At 48.3% G+C, this 10,921-nt stretch overlaps 1 pseudogene across 1 annotated transcript; it reads right to left on the minus strand.

Annotated features, from left to right (window-relative positions):
• Positions 1 to 8,848: 8,848 nt before the first annotated feature.
• LOC308521567 (small ribosomal subunit protein uS2-like) lies at positions 8,849 to 9,757 on the minus strand (annotated as a pseudogene). Its single transcript has one exon. The product of its transcript is annotated as a small ribosomal subunit protein uS2-like (transcript).
• Between the last annotated feature and the right edge of the window lie 1,164 nt (positions 9,758 to 10,921).

A 10,921-nucleotide genomic window follows, 5' to 3' on the forward strand; every position in this document is an offset into this window, starting at 1 on the left:
ATACACCTCTTCACGGTGAATGGACTACTACCCATAACCCTAATGACGCAAGTTATATGGGCAAACACTTTGTACGTGGGCCAGATCAAAACCAAATCTGGGGTCAGAACCCAGCACTACTTTTTATTACAGCAGAAAGCGGGGGGGGGGGGGGGGTGTAATGGAAAATTCTACTTTCATCTATTTAGTTTTTTTTTTTAAAGAGTGGGTTGCATTTGTGCTCCTCACACCTTTTGGCATTTATAGAACATACTGCCTCATAAATAAAATTAAGACCACTTCCTTTTATGTGACGTTAGTACTTTGGGGTTTTAATATTTTGTGTAAGAATGACTGCTTGCTGATGAGTCGAGTTAACCCAACCACAGTGAGTCGAAGGATGTTCACCTATTGGAACTGTCCTGCCAAATGATGTATGCCCCTAAGGTGCTCTGTTTTAATTTGGGAGTGGGGAAGAGTCAGTGCTTGCTTGGTGCACCTATTTGTTTCAAATACAAACATTTAGACAAAAAAATAAAAATAAAAGAGTGTGCTGATGTAAAAAGACCCAGAGACGCTCCTTGTCCCATCATTCCAAAGACTTAGAGCTGCCCCGATGACAGAAAAGCAGAAAAAAGAAGGAAGGCTGTGCAAGGGACCAAGGTGCCAACAGGGGGTCAGCTGAAGACGTTAACAACTGAGGCTCAGCACTGCCCACATCTTTCCTTTTTCTTTTTCTTTTTTAATCTGACTACCTGTTTGTTGGTTCTCTGGCCTTTCTCCTTCTCTCCTGAACACAGCCTTTTCTAGAATCTCCCTACCCTACTGTTCCAGGAAGGGCACCTCCCTTTTATGCCGTGACTAGGTTACTGACACCTGTGTCAATGTTGCACTGGTCTTGACCACCCCCCGTTTCCACATCCTGCATCTCAGGCCAAATCATACATTCATTAAATGAATTTGAGATTAGGACTTCATCCTCTCTGGAAAGACAAGACACTTTTGAAGTCAGGTTCACACTATGACAGAAACTGCTTATTATTTCAATATCCTTCCCTTTTATAATAATAGGTTTGCTCCAGGCACAGGGACACAGCTAGAGCCTACTTTTCCCAGCCTTCCTTGCCGCTAGCTATGGACACATGACTGGACTCTAGTTAATAAGATTGAGGTGGCTTATACAAGTTTAGGGGAATTCCTTGAAGGTATGTCTTGTCTTCCTTTTCCCTTTTTCTTCCCTCCTAGTTTAGTAGTTGTATTTTGAACTTATTGAGAAGCCCGATATGGCATGCTAGCTCCATAATGGCCCTTGAGCCTGATACTGTTAAGCAACACCTAGTCTTGTGATTGAGATCCGCCCACCCACCCCCATCCCAGTCTCAGGATTGTCCCATGAACATGCTTCACATTCCCTCCACCTTCCTAACCACATCGTGTAGTTGAAAACTGAAGATCTACCTATTGGCTATTAAGATAAGTACAGAATTTGACATGATCATGAAGGGATGGAAAAGTAACCCTTGAATAAAGTAAATGATTCAAGTTGACAAGCAGAAGAGGAATGGATAGAAACTTGATCGAGCCACTGTCTCAATTCTGCTCTTCAGGGAAATTGGGAAAAGCTTATGTGCCAGCTTTTTACTTGGGGACATGAGCCCAGGCAAGACTGAAGGACAGGGACAGAGGGAGGTACGTAGAAGGCTGCAGTTTACAGCCACTGGTTGCTCCTCTAGCAGAGGTACATAAGAAGCCTTATGAATCCCATCTCAGGACCCAGGGAAGATAAAGGGATGCCTTTATCCGTTGGCTCGCAGCTCCCAGCCTGTCAAGTTTGCCCCATATGCTAAGTACCTCATATTAACAGGTTGTTTGGCATAAATGCCTAGTGAGTTCCCAAGAGCATCCCGTACCTCCAACTTAGAGAGAAGCCCTCAGGAGGAAATTGGGAGGCAGCTGGTATGAGACCGAGTTGAGGAGTTGTCGGGTTACACCAGCAGCCACATTTGGAATAAAGAGATGAGGCAGAGGGGACCTGACCCAGCACACAGGAGGAGTCAGTGCACCAGCCAGCATTAAGGAAGAGATTACAACCTTATTGATATTCCCTCTGCTGTATTTATATCCCCATGACTATTACTTTTTTTGAAGAATAGTTTGATTTTGAGAGAGAGAGGAAGGGGAATTTGAGAGTGTAACATCAATTGGCTGTCTCCTACACGCCCCCTAGAGGGGATCAAGCCCACAATCTGGGCATGTGCCCTGATCTGAAATCAAAGAAGCAACCTTTCACTGCCTGGGATGATGCTCCAACCAACTGAGCCACACTGGCCAGGACCCTATGACTCTTTTTTAACTACCAAGTTGTATTTCTCAATCCCTTCACATTTTCCTGGAAATATCAGGGGGAACGCTTTGTACATAAGGTATATGACTGGCTCGCCACTATGCTATACACCTGAAACTAATACAAAATACTGAATATAAACTGTAATTGGAAATTTAAAAAATACAAAGGAGACTTACTGGGCCAGGCATGGAGAAGGAGTGTGCTTGCCTCTACAGCCAAGGCCCTTCCAGAGGATGCTGGTGTCACCAGCAGTGCCTGGGACCAGCTGAGATGGTGGTGGAGACAGCAAGCCGGCCCCGGCCTCTGAAGAGCAGCATGTGGAGGCGGACAGGGCGGCTGGGTCCTCTGCAGGGAGTGGCGGGATCAGGAGACCCATGCGAAGTTGCTCCACCATTGCAGACACATTTTGGGATTGTGGCAGCCAGATAACAATTTATACAAAGGGGTAGAAGGACTCTGAGTATGGGCTTAGAGTATTGGGGAGTGTGTGAAGCTATAAGACTCACTCATCCAGTGTCGGTAATGACTGGAGACATGTAATACTTTAAACAATTTTTTAAAAAGGCATTCTTATATCACATAATGTTGACACAGCCCTTGACCAAGGCAATTGTTGATCCACCTTTACAGCAGAATTAGATGCTGTACAGCGACCAAGACAATTGGGCATAATGCTGTACAGCAACCAAGACTTTGGGCATAAGGCTTTATAAGCACCCTTAGGTTCATTTTTCTAGATGAAATGAACACAGCTTGAATACAATACCCACTGCTTCTCTATTCCATCCCACAATCTTGAGCATAACACTAGCTATTAAAGGACAGAAGTTCTCAAAAGGCAATTCTGTTTGCCCCAAGTAAAATACCTAAAGATGGGCTACGAATTAGGGAAAAAAGATTTCAAGGGCTGACTGAATACCGTTGCAACTGAGTTCCAAACTTTTCCTTAATGGCTCAACCTCTATATTCCTTATTAAAGTCATAGCTGATCCAATGCAATGGAATCTCAAAGGGAAACAGCACACAAACCTCTGGCCCTATGGAGGACTGCTGTATGTAGTGGTGGACAGCTTATTCATTATTGGTCAGACGTACCTGCCTCTCCATGACCCCCAGGTGGATAACTCAATGCAGTTCAAGCCCGCGTTTAGAATTCACCTTACAGAGAGGAAACCGGCCACAGTGGCGTGCACGTACGGCCACCAAGGGCCCCACAGCTGCCACATGCAGATTTGGAAGGACGGGTTCTCCAGCAGGTGCAACCTGACGCACCACCACAGGATGCCTGGTTGGAGCCAAGAGGATTTACGCGCGTGACTGCGGGAAGAATGGGGGCAGATGCTGGAGCACATTTTCCAGGAGGACAGGCTGCGGTTCATCCTGATGAAGCTCATCGACCATCAGAATGACAACTGCCGGAACTACCGCCACATCTACCTCTCCCGGAGCCACCCCGAGGACCTCATCAGGCCAGGCCTCTTCAAAGGCACCCACCATGCCTACAGCCTAGAGGTTGTCATGCTCAGCTTCCATGGGAAGCATGGCAGGGTCACGAAGATCACGGTGACCACCACGTCCCTGCTGGGCAGCAGATGATAGAGATCCACCTCAGCCGCCGCATCCAGCTGGCCGATGAGATCTTCAGCAACTTCAACAAGTACTCCCGCCTGGTCCAGAAGGTTCGCGAGCAGGTGATCCAGGAGCAGCAGCAGCAGCAGCAGCAAGAAGACACCACTGAGGACGGTGAGGGCCATGGCTGGCTGAGCCCTGCGCAGCCCAGTGTTGGGAAGTCCGGGGCTGCAGCTTTGGAGAAGCAGCCTGCCCAGTTTGTCCTGCCTGCGGGCATGAGCTCAAGTAACCAGAACTACCCGTGAGTCTGCAGGATGTGTTTCTCTGGCGTGGGCATCGTTGCCTGCTCTGGCTCCGCCTACCCCCAGCGGATCCCTGGAGTCTTCATCCTATTCGATGAAGACCACCTCCGTTTCCTCTGGTTGGAACCGAATTGCCTCAGCCTGTACAGCAGAGTCCAGGTCACCTTCCAGAATGCAGAGGCACCATCCCCATAGGCTTTCCAAAAGATTCTCAAGAACATTCAGTCCCCACCCCCTGACGGCCCCTCCCTTGCCCAGGGACAACAGCGGGGAGAAGAGGCTTCAGAGGAAGAGCAGCTTGCATGCACTTTTAAAGATTGGACCTTCTGACTGGATTATCCACCTTCTTGTTTGTTTTTAATCCTCACCCGAGGAGATTTTTCCATTGGTTTTTGGAGAGTAGAAGAGAGGGGGAAAGGCAGAGGAAGATCCATGTGAGAGAAACACATAGATTGGTTGCCTCTTTCATGTGCCCTGTAATACTTTAAACAATTTTAAAAAAAGACATTCTTATGTCACATAATGTTGACACAGCCCTTGAATGTGAGCCTCGGAGTACCGCTTTGCCAGAAGGGAGGCCCCTGGAATTAAGTCGAGTGGCATAGTCTTTATCCTCTCCTTCAGGATTTTCATCTTTGCCTCTGCCCATACAAGGCCTGAAACCCTTCATTTTAAACCTCAGAGCCAACATTGGTTTTGCCCTTAGATGCCAGCCTTGCTTTGGATTGCATTACACTACCCACTGCCTCAACCACGGGCCCAAGCATCTGTCCAGCTTTGATGATTATGTCTCTGCTTCCCAACATTGCTGTTGCAGCCTGATAAAGCTTGGGGGCTTTTTAAGTTTTAATTCACTTTGACATCATCTGACTTCCTAAAAATAGGGTGCTTAGCCGTGGAGGCAATAGGGGCTTCCGACACTGGATGAGTGAGTCTTATAGCTTCACACACAAGTTATTACCTCACCCCCCCCCCCCCCAAGTAATCTGTTTTAGAAGCAGTGGGCTGAATGCTATCCTAGCTCACTACTGCTAGCTTCCCATAACAGCTACAGGCTCCAAAACTCAGATTCTCCTTCCTCCACAAGGATGGGGTCATGATGTTCTACAAACAGTGGAGTGTAGAAGGTGGTGAGACCTTAATTCAAGGGAAGAACCGTGGGATAATCACCTAGACCACCTCCAAGTGACCTTGGAAGGAGAACTCTGCTTTGTTGAGTTCACCTCACCCCTATAATGAGACCAGTTCTCAGGGTGTTAGGAATTCATTAAGGTGGAGGCCATACGAAAATAGTTCAGAGATATGTCTGCTGGACCGTTTCCTATTGACTTTGGGCATAAGGCTTTATAAGCACCCTTAAGTTCATTTTTCTAGATAAAATGAACACAGCTTGAGTACAATACCCACTGTTTCTCTATTCCATCCCACAATCTGAGCATAACTCTAGCTATGAAAGGACCGAAGTTCTCACAAGGCAATTCTGTTTGCACCAAGTAAAATACCTAAAGATGGGCTATGAATTAACCCTGAGAGCCTAAGCATATGATCTTTTCCTTTTCCATGAACTAAAAAATGGCTTAAGATTTCAAGGGCTAGTGCTCGCTTCGGCAGCACATATACTAAATTGGAATGATACAGGGGAGAATGATTTGCATGGGCCCTGCGTAAGGATGTCACGCAAATTCACGACACGTTCCACATTAAAAAAAAAAAAAAAAAAAAAAAAAAAAAAGATTTCAAGGGATGACCGAATACCGTTGCAACTGAGTTCCAAACTTTTCCTTAATGGCTCAACCTCTATATTCCTTATTAAAGTCATAGCTGATCCACTGCAATGGAATCTCAAAGGGAAACAAGCCAGAGAAGCACTAAAAGAATGATCTAAAAGCTCCCCTTGGGGACATCCTAATTATAAACGTCTTTTTATACATGAAAATAAAGGAAATGCTTTAAGTGTTTTAACTCAAACATGGAGCTCATCATAGAACTATAGGGTACCATAGCCAACAATTAGATTCAGTAGCAAAAGTGTTCCCTCCCTGCTTCGGCCATGGTATGCAAGCAGAATAGTTATGGGCTCTCCTTCAACCATTTGCGTTCATTTTGTGGAATCTTTACTGAGCTCTTACTATACTCTCAGCATTTCTCAGGCAGCCACCTGGTTTCTTACCAAGTACTCTTGCTCTCTTTGTCCAATATTGGGCGAGTCCAATGTAACAGCCTTAATCCAGAAACCCTGTTACTTTCTTTACAAGACGAAAGCACACAAGGTTGTGCTTTACTTGATACCTTCTTGCTCCTGTAATAATTAATACAGGAAATTCCTATTAACCAAGGACAACTTAATTTGGTTTGCAGATAGATCTTATCTCAAAAATGAGATGAGAGAGAGAGATTACTTAGCTGGGCATGCAATGACTTCATGGTCAGTTTAACAGAAAGTTCTTATTTACCTGAAATAATCTGTCTTGTTGGGCAGATTTTAATTTCTCTAATTCGAGCTTGTCAAGTGGCCAAAGATCAAATAGCCAACATTATACTGATTGTCCTATACCACTGGTGTAGCTTATGACTTTGGAATGTTATGGAAGCAACGAGGCTTCACTTCCTAACTTCCTCAGGGTGGTTTATAAAGAATGAAAAACAGGTTGCAGAATTAGATGCTGTACAGCAACCAAGACAATTGGCAATTGTCAAGATTCCAGGACACTCTAAAGCTACCACCCTTGAAGCAAAAAGAAATCATTTAGGTGATGCTATAACTAAATAAGCAGCACTAGGCAATCAAATTATCCATACCTCAGACTTTTGCTTCTGCTAAATCAATAAGAGACTTGATAGTTCCACAGCAGCTACAGAATAAAATATATGGCAACAAAAAGGGGAAACCTTTGACCCAGACAAACAAATATGGCTTGGACCCAGTGGGAGATCTATATTACCTATAGGGGCTCAATTGCCTATACTTCAACATGAACAAACACATCGGGGTTCTAAAAGAGTGATTTCATGGAGTACACATTACCAGAAACCTTCTCTCACTATAAATCATAAGTATATAGCAGATGTTCTGTAAAATATAGCCCTGGAACACACTCCATAGATCCCAGGGACATTTCTCACTCCCGTTAGGCCCCTTTGAGGTATGGCAATTGGATTGTATCCGAATGCCACTGTCTCAAGAATACGAGTGTGTTAGTTATGACTTGCGTGTTCTCTCATTGGATGGAGGTATTCCCTTGCAGGAGAACAACAGCCTTAATGGAAGGTAAAATTTTATTGGGGGGAAAATAATGCCCCCTTGGAGAGTTTCCTGTGAGTCACATAGTGACCGAGTGACTCATTCACTGGGCAAATAATGCGATCCATTGTGTAACATTTGGCCTGTTCTACAGCATTTCATTGTGCTGATCACTCCCTGTTTTTTGGATGGGCACGTACCAATGGTACAAGTAAAACTCAACTAGCTTGAAGATAAGCATCCAGATGCCACCCACACTCCTGGTGCTGGCAGCAAAGAGCCTGCTGAGGGACCAGGCCTCGGCCATTGCAGCTTCTGGAGTAGCTGCCCACTGAGCCCTTCCTGTATCTGTTCATCCTGGCCTACCGTGGTGGACACCACCACCAGCTCCTGAAGGCATTGGCCCAAGCCTGGCCCTTCACTGTCCTCCCTCTGGGGGGTCCTGATGCAGCGTCCTCCTGATCACGCCCCAACCAGGGCCACGGGCTTAAAAGCTGTGTTTGACACACTTGACGTTCTGCTTGCCCAGGAGGTGCAAACTGCAGGTGCTGGATTTAAGGAACATGGGTGCCAACTTCTGGGATATGTGGCTTGGAGTCAGCACTGAAAATTGCTCACGAACAGGACCAGTGACTGTGCACAGCTCCAGCTCCAACATGGAGCATCCCCTGGCTCCCTTAGAGGTGTTCCTAGACATTAATTTACACGAAAGGGACCGGGATAAGTTTTTCATGCACATCATCCAATGGGCCCAGCAGAGGGAAGGGTTGCTACACCTGTGCTGCAAGACACAGGATATCTGAGGTGCCCTTCCAGAGGGTCAGGAGGGTCCTGGATAGGGTGAGGCTGGACTGCATCCAGGAGGTGTACGTGAACTTCACCTGGGACCTGCCCACCCTGGGGACATTTGCTTTCTACCTGGGTCAGATGAGTAACCTGCAGACACTCTTTTTCCTGGAAGAGTTGGCTGAGGAGGAAGAGAATGAAGAGTGGGAGAAGGAGGGGGAGGAAGAAGAACAACAGGAAGAGGAGCAGGAGTTGAGGGAGGAAGAGGAGTTGGAGAGGGAAGAACAGGAGCAGGAGGAAGAGGAGCAGGAGTGGGAGGAGGAAGAGGAGTTGGATAGGGAGGAGCAGGAGTGGGAAGAGGCAGGGGAGCAGGAGTGGGAAAGGCAGGAGCAGGAGGAGCAGCGATCCTTTTCCCAACTCCTCTCTCAGATGCTCAGGCTGTGGCACCTCCGGAAACTCTACATGTGTTCTCCCTCCTTCCTCCCAGGTTGTCTGGACCAGATGCTCAGGTGCCTGCAGACTCCCTTGGACCTACTCTGCCTAACATATTGCCAGCGGCTGATGCATTCAGACCTGACACACCTGTTCCAGTGCCCGAACCTCAGGCAGCTGAAGATCCTGCATCTATTTGGCCTCATCCTTGCGGATTTCAGTGAGCTCCTCTGAGCTCTGCTGGAGGCAGTGGCACCCACCCTTCAGGACCTGGGTCTGGATAACTGTGGGATGGCGGACTCCCAAGTTGAGGCCATCGTGCCTGTCCTGAGCCGCTGCCACCAGCTCAGGAAGTTTGCCTTCAGACCAGTCTGTAACCTCAGGCTGAGCAGCAGTGAACTGAGGGGGAGCAGTCCATTCACCCTGAAATTCCTCCTTGGTCACAGCCTTTTCAGCAGCAGCCTGCTCTTCCTTTTCAATCTCTTCGGGATCTCTGTAGAAGTAAAGATCGGGCATGACTCTCACGGGTGTTCACGGGAGATAGTGCCACGCATGCAGAGCACTTCCCGGGCCAGCATCCACCACATCAGACCCACTGAGTGAGCCCCCTGTTGCAAGGGATGGCGATGTCCACATAGCGCAGCGGAGAGTCTGTGTTACACAGAGCGATGGTGGGCAGGGTAACATAAGACGCCTCTGAGAGGCTGGTGGTCAGCCCTGGGGCCAGTAGCCACCAGAAGTCTTGGCTCCCGGAAGGCTGCCTGCATCTGGTTGGCAAAGGTTCCAGGAGTGAAGTGGCGGCAATAGGAGTGGCTCCAGTGGCAGCAGCAAACTTCAGCACAGCTCACTGGCCAGGATTCCTGGGCGACATGACACTGACGTCAGCTTGGTTTTCGATGGCAACAATGGCACGAGCTGCCAGCAGAAGCTTCTCCCAGGTTCTCTTCAGATTGATGATGTAGATGCCATCACTGTTCCTTTTGCAGATGGACTGACTTCCACTTGGAAGTCAAGGTTGGTGCCACCGAAGTGGGTTCCTGCCGCAAGGAATTTGAGGACATCCTCCTCCTTCATTTGCAGGACATCAAGGGCTCCGGACATTGTGAGAAGCTTCCCTTTAAGTTACGTGGGAACCGAGAACAACGCCGTATGGAGTCCTCCCTGGGTAGCAAGGAAAGGCCCTCGGGGAGTTTTTCCCATGAAGGCTGACCATTGTCCTGTCCTAGGAATGGTCTGAGCTGTTGTAGCATCAGAGATTAGCCACCTTGTTATGGGACTTGGGGCTCCTGAAGGCAGGACTGCAGACCCTCTCCCTTTTCAGTTTACACTTGCACGTAGCTATCTTCTCCCTCATCCATATATAATCAGCCAACTGGCAAGGGAGGGGGGAAAGGGGTTAATGCAGAATTTCCAGGATGACCGACTGCTCTCCCTGTGGGGCGCAGCTACAGTGTTTTGGACAGGTTCAAGCCTTGGACTGAGGAGAGGGCACAGTCCTCTCATTGCCACATGCAAGTCCCAGCTGGAGGGCAGCGCCCTCCCAGCACAATTATAGCCAACAGCTATAGTGTGAGCTTGAACCTGTGGTCCAAACACGTGGCCCCACGTGCCTGAGTGATAGAGTTCAGGTGCATGTAGTTGAGTAGGATTGAAACCCACGAGAATGTTGTAAACATCTTGATCACGCCCTGTGGCATCTGCTATAAGATAAAGACACGGCTCGTGGGCGCTGGCGCTGTCCATCAGAGGGGCAGCGTCCCACCGAGACCCAGCTTTCATTCTCTTGCCTGTCTTTTCTAAGCCTTTCATCACCCCCACTCAGGTTCACCCTTGGCCATGCCAGCGTGGCACATCTCCCCATACTGCCGGTATTATTAGAATAAAAGTTCATATATGATTCAACCCTATATCTGCTTAATTTGGTTCAAGTAGCAACAGGCAGCCTTGGACCCACTGTGTCTGGTTTCACCAAGATAAAACAATCCAATTCGACTGTGGTGGCTGTTACACATGGAGGCATGGAGGAGTGCGCTTGCCTCTGCAGCGTGGGCTCTTAGCGGGGATGTCGATGTCCTCAGCAGCGCCAAGGCCCAGCTGAGAGGGCAGCGGCTGAGGGCAAGCCGGCCCCGGCCCTGGCCCTGGCAGAAAAGCACCTCGAGGCGGACGAGGCAGCGTGGTGCTGTGCCGGGAGTGGAAGGATCGAGAGCCCCATGCCGCCCACGCCACCCCTGCACTGCTCACTGCAGGACCTGCCCCATGGAGATG

The sequence above is a fragment of the Myotis nattereri genome (assembly GCF_964212035.1).
Source record: "Myotis nattereri genome assembly, chromosome: 6".
Lineage (NCBI taxonomy): Eukaryota > Metazoa > Chordata > Mammalia > Chiroptera > Vespertilionidae > Myotis > Myotis nattereri.